The 14,057-nt window shown below is 43.0% G+C and overlaps 1 long non-coding RNA gene across 7 annotated transcripts in view; it reads left to right on the top strand.

The window, feature by feature from the left end:
* Window positions 1-94: 94 nt before the first annotated feature.
* Window positions 95-14,057, top strand: part of LOC114866618 (uncharacterized) — a 66,280-nt gene continuing 52,317 nt past the window's right edge. For 3 of the 7 annotated variants that reach the window (XR_008696251.1, XR_003787736.3, XR_003787733.2), the window contains exons 1-3: window positions 95-241; window positions 7,977-8,043; window positions 10,357-10,426. This is a non-coding gene — a long non-coding RNA (uncharacterized LOC114866618). The remainder of the gene's footprint in view (window positions 242-7,976; window positions 8,044-10,356; window positions 10,427-14,057) is intronic. The other 4 variants (XR_003787734.3, XR_008696252.1, XR_003787732.3 and 1 more) reach the window with 2 other exon arrangements.

Below are 14,057 nucleotides of genomic sequence, written 5' to 3'. Positions count from 1 at the left end.
CCTCAGTTTGCATGTAGGTTACACTTTACCAAAAGTGCTGCATACAAATAGCAACCTTTATAAATGTTGCCATTTGTATGTTTGCATGTCTTAAATTTAAAAAAATTACATTATCAAACAAGCTGTTAACGATGTTTGCTAGTTACCTTTTCAATGGTAACTGTGGTGGGAATAGAAGGAACACAACCAAAAAAACCAAGATGGCTGACGTGGTAGCATGAAGGGCCTGGTGTGAAGACAGGTAAGTCTTCGGACACTTAAACCTTATGGCTGCTCATGGGCTATTTAAGTTGGACTATGTGTGTGACATGACATGCACCTAATGTGTTGCTTTTTACATGGAGGCAGCAGATACAGTACGGCTTGGTTTATTACCAAGACTCTCAAAGTGTTTTGGCTAGCGAGGCAGCTAATACTCCTTTGTTGCATTAGCTTGGCGTTAGCTAGCTGTGCTAAGCTGTTAGCTTATGCCACTAAGCAAACTGAAGGCTTAATGAGGCCAGTAGAGCAGATAGGATGGTTTGTTGCTACAATAAGTATCTCATGTACTCATGTACTTGGCTGTTGTTGTTAGTAGTAGGCTCTGTATCTTGCTGGTGGCTGATATCTTGAAGCAGTAGTCAGTGCTAAAGTATGTGTTTATACATACAAAGAGTATTTGAGTAAGTAAAGGTTGGTCAGATCTTACTGATAGACTTCTGAGAGCAGCAGTTTCCTCGTTGTCTCCACTGACATCTGACCTCTAAACGTGAAAGGAATTTCAACCTACATGTACTTGTTTGCCTGGGGAATATTGTTTCCTTGTAGAAAAATGTTTCTCAGAATTACATCTACATTGTGTTTACCACTCCTTAAGCTCTTTTTATATGGCCTATTATTATTATTTTTTTAGGGTTTAATTCTGGTACCTCTTTAGAGATGCAGTACATTTACTACCTTTACCTTTACTGTAAGATGACAGTTGGACTGTTGGGTCTCTAGAGCTCTATTAGTCTATAATAACTCTTCTTCCTAATCCTTATAGACAATGTTGTTTGTATAATCCAATGATTCTGTCTGTGAGATGTAGTTGAAGCTAGACTGAACAGTTGTCTGAGAAAGTAATGTAACCGGTAAAGAAATATTAAAGAAAAAGACATTTTTCTGTAAAAAAAGTAAGCATTTGCGTGTCACGATTGTGTGTCTGTGTATACACACGTCTGTTTAGAGTTGGAAGCGTTGTTGCTCATGCACCAACCCCTGATATGATTCAGTGATGACCTTAAAGGCTTCCAGTACAGACACCTTCAGAGATAAATATCTTAAATTATGTACTTCACTAATCCACATGCACTGCACGCCAATTGAAGTAGTGTTAAATACTTCATAGCTAGTACCTCCCTTCTTCTGCTTTATGCTGGGGATTCAATTACCCCATTACACAGTGAAGAAAGGAAGCAAACTGGCTGCACAGTTTGTTTCTGGTCCCTTTCTTCTGTAATAACCCCTGTATGAGGTAACAATAGTGCCACAGGAAAAACTGATAAGGGGAAACCGTACTGCTGAGTCATCTGAAGCAGGGGTTGCTAGTCTTTCCCAAGGGGAGCTGTAATGATTTCTATAGGCGCAGAATAAACCGCCTAGCTCCAATATAAATAAGGGCTATTAAAGCTTATCCCTGTGAAGAAGGCTTTTATGAACAATATTATGCATCTTCTCTTTGAGTGAAATATGGAGACAGACTGCTTGTGTCTCTCATAGTAACTGTGCTTTGAGGAGAGCGGCAGTCTATACAGTAGATGGGTTTAACTTTGCAAGGCCCTTCTCTTTTTTTTTTTCTTTTTTTAAACAATCCTGGTGACATAGCTTTGAAGCTCTGCACTCTTTGTGAAGAATGTCATTTTTGAAGTAGCATTTTAAGTGGCGCATCCTCTGATCGTTTCTTCTGACCCGGGTTTTAATTGGGCTCTCATCGCGTCCTGTCATCTCCAGCGTAAACAGCGGTTTACTTCTGTTTAGCCCAAAAGGAACAATTTCAGCATTTGCACATCTGACTGCAGCGGTGTCACAGTCCATGCTTGTGAAGCTAGGTCCAATTCATGGGCCTTTTATCAGCTGTAAAATCTATAGCTGGAGAGGTGATGCATCATCCCATCATTCAGCTTGACTTATCTAAAAATACAAATAGAAAACCTGCCAAGGCAAGTATTGCCACATCTGGGGTGTTTTGGTATAAACACAGCTGAAGTCGCACAATATTAATCACCTGCATATGTCAGGCAGAGTTATAATTACCAGCTCAATGCTAAACATGGTCCTTGTCCATTGATGTTTCTGCACTCATGCTTGCCAGCTATGATCCTATAAGCTATGTCTTTAAATTGGTTTTCCACATGATCTTTGAGAAGTGTGTGTGTGTGTGTGTGTGTGTGTGTGTGTGCATGTGTGTGTGTGGCACATCCAGCTCCACCTGTTTGTGATGTTGCCGTATCACTTTTTGCGCTGCTTTGTTTCTTCAGAAGTGTGTTTACTCGGCGCCTGCCGCCCTGTCACCACCGCAACATTCTCCGACACCCTCGGTTGTTCCATTGACATTTGCGCACACAATGGCGCCTGCAGCTCGTGGCGCTGTCAAAAGCCAAAGACTGACGGAGGGAGAGCAGCTTTGTAGCATGCGACGTGACGGTGTGTGGCCATTTTTAAAGGCCTCCTGTAATTGCCGTCTCGGCGGTTTTGCATGCGGAGGTGGTGGGCGGGCCTCAAAGCGTGTACAGATGCATGTGGAGGGCCCGTACCTGTCGGCACTTGAGGAGTGCGTTTGTGTGACACATGCGATGCGTTCGTGAGAGCGTGGGGGATGAGCTGTTCACTGTGATCGCGCACCGTGACAGCAGGGTAATCCTCCACAATAGCCTCGCTCATTAGCTTAACCCACCCTCTGCTTCTCAGTAGGACCCTCATTTTCACCCTTTGTCCCTCTAAATTACAAGGGACCATCAGGTGTGCTTGTGTTGCGTGTGAGCAAAGGACGGTGATGGGTGTGGCGGATCCTAAGCTGTAGCTTAGACGTTGTGTATTCTTACTGTTTTGTACACATTGTCAGACCAATATTCGCATCACAGCCTTGTTTTTGTACCATGGGACCCATTTTACTGTCATCATGACCGTTTTCCCCCTTAATCTGAGCTGTGATGACACAGTGTGGCTCAATGTAGGTCAAAGTTAAGCCAAGAAGTTGGTCCGATTTATTCTCACCCTCTTTGATGCCTTTTCCCCTTTCTGGATAAGTGTGATTAATGCTCTGCAATGCGCAATGTGATGCCAACGTAAAAGATGCAAGGTTATTACCAAGCAGACTGATGGCTAAATCTGCAAAAATGTGAACCGGGGTTGAAACAAACTGGATTAATCCTTAGAGTTGGCTCATCTGAATGCATGCACTGTTTCCTCGGTCTTTAAATGAGTATCCCTTTCTGCTCACTGGACCGAGAGCTCTTTAATGTCAGCCTTTTTACTCTGCTTCCCTTTGATAATGTCCTTCCCAGCATCAGAGGTGGCAACCGCTTTAGCAGATAGCACGCTGGCCCTCCTAGTCATTAAAACGGGTGAAACCAAGGTCGCTCTATACCTTCATCGGCCACTGCACAAAAGGGAGTGACAATGATGGCTTTCAGCAGTTGTTTGCTGTCAGCTTTGTGATCAGTGAAAAGGGTCTGAGTTAGTGATGCTACGACCTGAATACTAGTTATTTAGGTCATAGCGGATTCAATAGGTTTACGCTTCAAATCTTGTTTTCTGCTCTTCACTTGCTTGAAATAAAATAAACAAATTCCGAATCTAAAATCACCTCAAGCTGTGAAGTGCCTGGACTGGAAGTGTAGAAGCAGGAATGAAGATGTTTACAGTAATTATGATTGCATCCTACGTTTCAGGCTTTAATAGAGCAGGAGACATCGTGATAAATAAAACTACCACCTACTGCATTAGATTTTAGAGAACTTGCAAAACATCCCTCCACATCTTAATGTGAGGCATTTGTCTTCAGTCATCTAAACCTATTAAACCTTTCTGCCGGCAGCACAGAGATATTTGCTTCTGAAAGTTTTTAATTGAGGCTCATCCTGAATTTAAATTTGAGTTTAGTTTTATAGTCTTGCCATAATTTAATAAAAAGTACCTGAAACACTGGACGGAGAAAAGAGGTTGGTGAGCTAACATTTGTTGTAGACGTAAGTAGAATAAGTGACTGTTTAATATGATTGCATTGAAAAAAAAAAGGTCAGGTGGGCAAAATTATAGATGTCGATAACAAATGTCATAAGAATGTATCAAATACTTGTTCAAATATTTCATTGAAAAACCAAAAATGTCAACCTCTTGGTGCTCGAGGAAAGGTCAGAGAATAACCGGCGTCGGTGTGATCCATCCTCCAGGAAACGTGAATGTCAGTAGCATTGTTCAGGGGAGAACATCCCACAGAACAACACAAAGTTCAGCGTTCACCAAAGTAATTAAAATGAATTTGCTGCACTGTGATTGAGGACTCGGTTCCACGTTCCACTCCTGTGTGTTTACTTAGTTGAAACTCTGTCGGGTGCAGTTTATTGGACACACAGATTATTTAATTTCTAATTAAACTGCAGTTCAGTGCTATCACTCCCTTATCAAGGCCTTACATTTGGCTTATGTTAACTCCGGCTGGTCTTGTGATATGAAACCCGTTCGGCCTGATATTGATGTTCCACGTTTCAGCCTTTTGATGTCTTTGATGTGATTTCTCCTCCGGAGGAGACTGCTGCTCTTCCTTGACACGCACACACCCCGCACGCATCCACACATGCACACCGCCATATCCATAACTCTGGCAGTTAGGGCACGAGTTAAAAGGATTTGGTCTCATTAAAAGATTTTGGGGGGTGGGGGTATAGAGGAAGAGGGATCAGACTTTATTTGATAGCCTGGGGCTGCGGATCGGAGCGTTTCAATCACAGAACAATTGCTTTAAAATCGGCTTCCTTTCTGCATGAGCATTCCTCTCCTCTCAGCTAAACTGCTGAGGCTTGATGTTTGTTGTTCACACTGCACTTGTGACTGATGTTCATGTGTTTTTCTATAAAGCCGCAATCTAATGTTATTTCTCTGAAATTAAAAACTCACTTGAAAGCTTTGTAGCGCTGAAACGATTTTTCTACACAAATATCATGCTCTGACTAGCAATAGCTGCTCAGAAGGACTTGTAAATGATATTATAGTTTTAATATCTAGCACTGTAATATTGCAGACGGATAATGATTTGAGCTTAGTTTGAGGTTGTTGACACTGTACCAACAAAATATTCAAAAGCATTTGTTCTTTTCTCTTATTACCTTTTAAAAGTTTTAGTCCTGGTCCAATAGTAGTAAAGATGCTCCCCTTTTTTAATAAGATTTCTTGTGATGAAGATGATGATGATAATAATATTAGCCTTAGCTAACATCTTAGCCTAGCCATCCTGGCTAATTGAGCTACCAAATCAGCTGTTACATTGAGGTAGATGCTATTTTTGCTTTTTCTTTATAACACTGGTCTAATGTGACAACACGTTGCACATGCTCTCCAAAAATTTGTTTTGCAGCACATTTTGTACATTTTATAGTCTAATACATGAAAGGATTTACAGCCCTACTCATAAAAGCTTTCTGGGCCAAAGCAATATGACATCTACTGTCAGTATGTGGCATAACTCAGTGGGGTGAGAGTAGTGTGCTATTACGTCTTGCTGGATGAGCGTTACACTGTTATGAGGTGGCATAAGTCAGTGGAGTACAAGTGGTAAGCCATTAGAGAATCCCCACATGCTGCTGAGGACTATGCACACGCTGCCCCAGGAGAATTGGTATGCAATACTGTAAGTCACTTTTTAGTCACGGACCTACTGAATATTGCTATGCAACAGTGAGAAAAGGATGAATAAATATAAGTGAGTGCAGGAGGAGGAAGGATTTTAAGTGCCTGGGTTGTTTTCCAGCAGGCGGGTCAGTAAACAGTCAACCTGGGCTTTGGCTTCAGAAGTAGAAGAACAAATAACAGGATGCGAGTGATGCTCAACTGATACTCTGACAATCCCTGTTACAAGCAGTAAAATGAGGCTTTGTTGAAGGCTAAAGTCGAAAGAGAGGGCAAACTTGCAGTGTTGAAAGCTTCTGGAGTAATGTCGACCAAAAGTAATAAGCGAGACATGTGGAGTGTGTGTTGTCATCTGTCAATTTTTGTCTTATTAGGAAATATTGTAAATACACATTGTGGGCCAGGACCTATGACACTTAATGATCATTACAGTACCTGCCAGATGTTTTATAGTAATTGGGCTTTTCTGCCCAGCTGAACTTTAGCTGTCTTGTCTTGTACAATCGTTCACTTTGCTAAGGGGTTAATTGTACAAGCCTTCAACCCCTGTTAACTGTTGAACTCTACATGTATTTTAATTGCAGGAATTTAGGCAATGTGGCAGTTTTAGGTTTCCAATCATTGCAAGTGCAGAAAGAGCAGCAAAAAATATCCTGGTATGTCTTTTTAGTGCTGTCAAGGTTCATGAGCAGACGGTGATAGGACTCCTGTTAGGCTCTTTTTGTTTGGTTAATAAAAAAAAATCCTTTTATGAAAGTTAGGATGTTTCATGAATTTAAATGGAAAAGGGCTAAGACTGTAAATATATGTGTATGTAGCACGAGACGGCTTGAACATTTATTGAGGGGAAACCGTTTAACGCTGTCTGGGTTATTTGATGTTACAATAATGAATAATAAAAATTAACAATAAAACTAACTTTGAATAAAGTTGGAGCCAATAAAGTTTTCAACCTCCTTTTGAATAACATATTGGCAGCTCCTTCGTCACGGGTGACTGACTTGAGGTTTACTTCTTAAAAGGTCATTTCACCCAACAGAAAAGACTGTAACTCAATTTAAATGCGGACAACATAGCATTTTCTAACGTGGCTGAAAAGATTGAAATGAATAATGTAAACATGGCGTCCTCTGAGCCACACCTTACAATATGACAATACATTATAATTTGTGCCAAGTCCCTGCTCCCCGCTCTGAAGTTGGCTGTGCACCAGCATCACTATGCAGCTCATGGTAATCCTGTGATTGCATGCTGGAAATCAGTGACGAGCTGTTGTCTAGGGCACAAAAGGGCATCTGCATTTCATTAAACCAGAAGGACGAGTGGAACAAGCAACCCCGATGGCATTTCTGCCTAAGTCCAGTCATGTATGCACCTGGTCCCCATTACACGTTCCCACCGTTTGTTCTTAAAGGAAAGCGACGGACACTTGTTTGCCAGTGCTGGGAAGCGTGTTCTGTTTGTGCCCTGCATTCCTCAGACCTTGGTAATGACAGGACGGGGTGTGCAGCATAGCGGTGCACAAATTCATTCACGAAGAACATAATATTCGGACAGCAGAAGGCAGGAGAAATGGAAGCTGTTCCAAATGGTGATGGGCTGATGCATGTCGGTGCCTTCATGGCTCGCTGGAGGAGTGACTGAATGCTCCTGTCTCCCTGTGTTTAATGTACACGCAGGACTGTGCGGCACCGTGATACAGCTGTCATGGTGGCGAGGGGCTGAAGTGTTTAATTGTGACATACGGTGCTCGCTCAGTCAAAATACTATGGCGCAACTACAGGATGGGGGGCTGATGATAGATCAGGGATAATGAGAGTGTGAGAAGTTCACGTGTCACAGTCATCAGCACCTTTTCCAGCCCCCGCCGAGTGTCTGTGAATCCCCTCGTTGTGCTGAAGGAGAAGGAAGAGCAGCAGCAGAAAGACTCCCATTTAATTTGTCTTTTCAATAGTGTAGTCACAATGTCAGCTGGAGCTCTGTAATAACAGTGAGTCACTGCGAAGGGGCGTCATGTCTGGGGATATTCTTTGCTGTAGCCTTTTGCTCTCCAGAGAGGTTTGCCCCAAAGAAATAAAAAAAACATCTATATATTTTTTTTGTCTCCACAGCCGGTTCAGCCCGGTTCTGCACAGATGAGACGGAAGCCTCGTCATGGAGTTTGGAGGATGAGGAAGGGTAAGATAAGGAAGTCAGGAGCATGACGAGCAGCGCCATCGATCACTTCTGCAGTCTCTCAGCAGCACTGAAATCTGGGAAGGCACCAAACCAAGACAGTCATTTTCAAATTCAGGCTCTCAGAGGAGCAAATAATATCCAGACATTTATTCACTCTTGACCTGTATGTTAATAAGGTCACCTGAGCTGCATTCAGACAGCTTGTGCCCTCTTTTACCTTCTGTTCTCGCAAACAGACGTAAATGTCAGGGGGAGTCGGACGAGCTGACGGTTTATCCAGAGCATCTAGACCACTTCAGAGTTCCAGCTGAACAAGAGTGTGCATGATACTCGCATAATCCCCTCCTATAACCCACAGCTAAGCAGTCGACTTGCCTTTGAAACGGGTTCCAAGTCTTTAAAAGCATAATTATGCTTGACAGGGAGTGGGGCGGATTTTTTTTCGGAGACGTGAAGGGAGGTCTCTGGATTGTGACCCTGCACCTGGCCGCGTGCGGGTGCTTCACGGAGCAACGCAGTCGGGCGGCATGCGCTCCCATCTCTCGTCGGTGAACCTTAAGAAAGGACCAAACCAGAAAATAACCGCCGCGTTGCCTGCCAACTTCCCTGTCTCTCAGCCCCAGGCTCGCTCATTCCTACTGAAGTAGTTTTTAGCTGCAGATGTGTGCAGAGTGCTGGTGAGTATTTGCACAGGCACCGAATTTAAAATAAACTACTGTGCGAGAGCTATTGTAACAACCCAGTTAATACTCATTAGTCTTAATGATGAGTAATTGTGGGCCTGTGATGGTCTATTAGTGTCTATAGAATGTGTGTTTCAGCTCTTGTCACTTGAGCTGAATTGTTAATGAGGCTGCCAGGTGGTGAGCGCGGCCCGGCTTTGTTACATTCCTTTTGAGCCGAACGCGTTGCCCTCGCTGTTGAGGTGAACTGACAAAAAGCCTCCAAACCTACTGTATGGACAAGGGCACACGATGTAATTCAGGCCGTGGCCTCGGGAAAGTCGCCGTGTAGCGAGAATAAAGAGTAAAGGCATAATGCGGAGCTTGTTTTGACAGCCTCGCGGTCCAGGTAATGGGATCCCTCACACCGCGCCTGTTGCGGATGTGGAAAATGAGTTTTCGAAGGGAGTCGTCGCAACAAGGGCCGCTCTGTTTTGCCTCGATGCATGGCAGAGATGACACGAAAAGGGAGTGGTAATGGCGCTTTTGTCCTTCCTCCCCTCCTTCTCGCTCCCATTTCATATTACAGGAGAAATATGAGCGTGTCGCTCGCGTGAAGGGTCGTCTGTGGCAGCCTTGACAGCCAATTTAGTCCTGCAAACCTTCCCCTCCAGCACCGGGGGTTAGAGCTGTCACACGCGCGCTCACATTGAAAAGCCCTTTCTCTTCTCCTTTGTTTCATTTTTTTTTGTTATTCAACCACATCGCCATCCTCTTCCATCTGCTATAGCCTTGTCTTAATTACAAGAATCCTGCATCGTGGGCAGTATTCCAACAACGGCACCACTGCCCCTTAGCTAAATGTTATTGTTTGTATGTAGAACTGTATCTTTTCTGAAACTGATGAAGGGGAAACGATATGTAAAAGGCCCTGACTGCTGGCAGCCAAGTGCATTTTGGCTGTCTGCCTGACTTTGACTTAGTTGAAGGGCAATCTGCTGTAAAGCCGCTATTCTAAAACACATTACCAGCAGGAATGCATTATCTCTGTGCTATTGTGTAGATGTGACGGACCTAATGGGCATAATTGTCCTTTTTTCATGGTGAAACGTACATTAGCTTTTGATGCCAAAAACCGGTTGTAAGGCTTAATGGTTAACTCGTGTCTTAACGTGAGGATTGCATGTACAGAGGGTCATGGGACCAAAATGCATTTTCAAAACCATCGAACTATTGTTTGAAGTTGAAGTAGAAGCGAATCTCTTGTCTGTGATATTGAGTGTAGCATTTCTCCTAGCATTCACCTTCTGGAGAGGCTGCATAAACATGACAAATGAGGCGGAGGTATCGCCTCAGGTGGCTACAATCATGCATCGAAAGCACAAGTAACTGATTTAGAGATGAATTAATTTCATGCTGATGCCTGGCAGTGTATTGACATATGAGCTTACAGTAAGTTTATAGCTTTGCTCCACAGCAGGGTGTTTGTTTCCACTTCAGCCACTGTAAATCAAGGCCAGTCCTTGGATGACCTTCAGAGAGTGTGTGTGTGTGTGTGTGTGTGTGTGTGTTTGACAAAGAGGTCTTTATCTTAAATGTGTAAGGATTCATGTATTCCATTCAGCATTAATATGAAGTGTTGTCTTTTCAGGATTGGCCGGGGTGCTCACGCTAACCTCCAAGGCTCATGTTACCGTCAGTCATCTTTCCAGGTGTTTCAGGTATGTAATGCACACACTCGCTGCTAAGGGTTAAAGGTCAGTGGGTTTGCATGCCACCTAGGTTCTTGAATGCAACACTCATTTAGCCCTTTCATAGCCTAATAATTAGGCCTGAAGGCAAATGGTTCCTTTGGACTTTATGCGTTCAGACCAACCTATGGAGCCGGTACGAACAAACCATACAGTTCAGCCTCCGTCTCTCTACTACAAGCAGGTATTTACCTGGACTGAATGAATGAATTCAATAGACTAGTATAAGGCTTAGCAGCATTTATATTTCGATTCAGCATATATCCTGTGGTGATTAAAAATACAGGTTTCCCCTTTACCTGCTTCCTTGGCAAAATGTATGAAAACAAAAGAAGAGCTTTACAATAAAACAATCTGAAAAACTAGGTCAGTGCATTGTTCAGTGGAGTATGAATAAACAACGGACGTGCAGTAAATCAGGATGGTTCAGAGGAACATGCTGTTACACCCATAATGTCCAGTGTTTCTCCAACTCTTGAGTGACACACAAAAGAAGGTAGAGCACATATTTAATAAGCGTTCATTAAACTAGGTTTTGTTGTTGTTGTTGTCGTCGCAAATGTTCATTATCCACCGCGCAATGGAATAAAAACCGTCTCCTGTCAGCGTTGCTCAAAGTCATTCTGGCTCGGATGCAAACAAATGTCCCTGTTATTGTTTGGAGAAATTGCTTGAATCCAAAAGCACAGCAGCCACGTATTCAAATTAGCTCCAACAATAACCACCCACACATGTCTGAACTGTAGCTCCAAGGACAGCCAGAGAAGGAAGAGAAATCTGAATGCGTTTCTAAAAATCATATTCGTTTGTATTATAATTGCTTCTGTGAAGGAAGGCCGAGCCTGTGCGTTATGCTACAGGTATGGAGGATTAGAAGAGGTTTAAACCAATAGAATTATGCATTTACAATTATCACAGAAGTTGTAAAAAAATGTGAGGGACTAAATCTACAGTGCATCAGGGCCGTATTTCAAGCTTATTACTGGCCACCAGCACTGTATTAGCTCCCACAGGCAGTAACAGCAGGTTTATCTGTTTAATTCCACCTTGTGTTCGCTCCTGACGACTCTGCACCGCTGTCATTTGACCAGATGTCTCGCATAAGGGAATGACCTCATCATTTTCCTGAAAGTTGTTCCATGTGCGATTGGCTGCGGCACGCCTTGTTTTTTATCCATCATCATGTCCCTGTGGTTTGCTAATAAACCAGCTTGTGCGCGGGTTCACACATGGGAAGAGATTTTAAAAAGAGTGCTGTAAAACCGCTCGAATCAAGCTTGACAGGCCACTTTATTAGGGACACCTGCTCCGTGTCATACACACAATAACAGTTTCAAAAAAACTATAGGAATTATAAAAAGCTGCATTGGACTGTCCAGGTGTTCTTCATACTATGTCCGGAAGGTGGGCAGTTACATCAAACAGCTTTTATGTGAAGTATTGTGGCTAAGTGTTTGTTTGTACTTGGAGTATATTTAGCATATATGCCAGACGCAAGCTACAGTATACATTTCTATGGAAGATGTGTAACTTAAACCACAGGCACTTTAAGAGACGACGCAAGGTTTCATGTTCTACACTCACCCACGTAAAAGCTGATCTAACCCATGACTTCATTATCAGGGTACTGGCAATAAGGGCGGATGCTGCACTGCGGTAATTTATTGCAATATGGCTTTTATTTGCTGCTGAATTAGTACCAGTCCTCTGTCAACTGGCCCAAATGAGGCTGATGAATTTATACAAAGGGTGAAGCAAATGCTGTGCAGTCGAAATGATGAGTCAGCTCATGATGTCACCAGTCGGCTCTCCCACTGCGACTCACTCCAGTCTGCCAGTAGCTGAAGCGGCATCGTTAAATGAATCACACCCCGAGCTTATTTAAAGGTTGGAATTCTCAGCAACTCTCATGAAATATTGATGGATGACAGCAATTTCCACATCACTGGCCACGGCCTTCGGTGTCGGGGGGAGCTTGTAAAATCCGGGGTCAGAGGTTGAGCTGGTTATGATAAGACTGCAGAGGAGTATATTGCAGTGGAATTGGAAAAATATGTTTGACCTGTAGGTGGGCAAGTTCACAATCAGAATCAGCCAGTTATGATATAATCACAATAAATAAATATTGTTTAGAAATGGGCCTGGTGGCTTCGATATAGTTAGAAACGTATTGGTACTGTAGTGGGACTACAAAAAAAAATCTAGGCCAGTGTTACAACTAACAGGTATGTTGCTTATGGCAAAAGCCATTGTTGGCTTACAGGAAGTACCAGGAAGCAGCATCGTGGGAAAAATCCCTTTCTAAGAATCTCCCTTGTTAAACCCAACCCTGTGCGATGCAAATATGTTGTGTGACGGTTCTGTCTACCGTGCGACAAGATAAAGGTGTTGATCCACTTCATGCAGCTGATTTCCTCCAAGTTTTTGCATCAGTAGAGAGTGGAAGTTGTATGAACATTAATGTAAAAAAGCTGATTTATTTTTTTTTTTCCATCCCCCGGGTGTTTTGTTTAACTACCTAATGTATATATTCAATCAACCATCAGTATTCATTCGCTTCTCGAAGGAGGCCTCTCCAGTGTTACAATGTCAGCGTTAAATGGGGTCGAGCCCTGCTGAACTGCTGGGTCAACGAGAAGTGGTTGAACGTGCAGCAGTCTCACCTCTTGCCCCTGTTGCTGTGCATAAACAGGATGTTGCCGCCTTTTGTGCTCAGGCTCTGTTTATTGGGAAATGTAATTCATTTTGGGAGGAAGACAGCGATGCACTGTGTGGGCGGGAGAGGCAGGTCACTGGGCCTGAAGTTTGATGGGACGCTTTCCTAGTATATTCGAAGTTCAACTTCATTTTCCATTAACTAATATCTCCCCTTTTAAAGAAATTTGATTAAACTGATGGAAGTTTGATAAAATCGCTGCTTGTTTGTTTTTGTGGTGGCTAAACTTTGTAAATGTGACACCCAAAGAGGATTTTCAACCTTTTTTTGTTTTATCTTTATATTTTTCGACCCACACGAAATGCCTGCAGTTAATTGGCCCCTCTCAACACTAGAGTCGTGGGAAGTTTGTCAGGGAGCCCGTGGAAACATGTGTTCTTGGAAAAAAAAAAAAGCCCTCAAAGTTCATGTGGTGGAAAACAGCGAATGGGCTGCAGGGTAGTCTCAAAGGTCAGAACATGGAATATCAATAAATTCAGACTTCTGTCACAGTTTGCTGCACGCCCCACCTACATAAACAAAACGCTGCTTCCAACTTGTAGTGGTTTGTGATTTAGATACTACAGCGATCCAGAGGCTGTGCAGCATCGGGCCTGGTCATTAGCACGCTTTTAGAGATGCTTTATGGACACAAGCCAAAGAGGTTGTTGTTGTATCGTTACTTACTTACTCAACTTGTGCCTTTTGCTTTCTTAAGTATCATGTATTCTGAAGAGGTTCAACAGTGTTTAAGCTTTTCAAGCCGCGCTGACCACGTTCTTTAGAAAGAAGATACAGTAGATTAATGGTGGCTTTCATGTTGCAATAATTACATTTGCCCTAAAACATCTTCTCACTAAGCCTAAGTGATGCTGGGATTCAATAATGTATCTGTTGGCTGGGTGC

This window comes from Betta splendens, chromosome 12 (genome assembly GCF_900634795.4).
Source record: "Betta splendens chromosome 12, fBetSpl5.4, whole genome shotgun sequence".
Classification (NCBI taxonomy): domain Eukaryota; kingdom Metazoa; phylum Chordata; class Actinopteri; order Anabantiformes; family Osphronemidae; genus Betta; species Betta splendens.
Note: the sequence above shows the minus strand (reverse complement) of the source record. Positions and strands in the feature narration are given on the sequence as shown.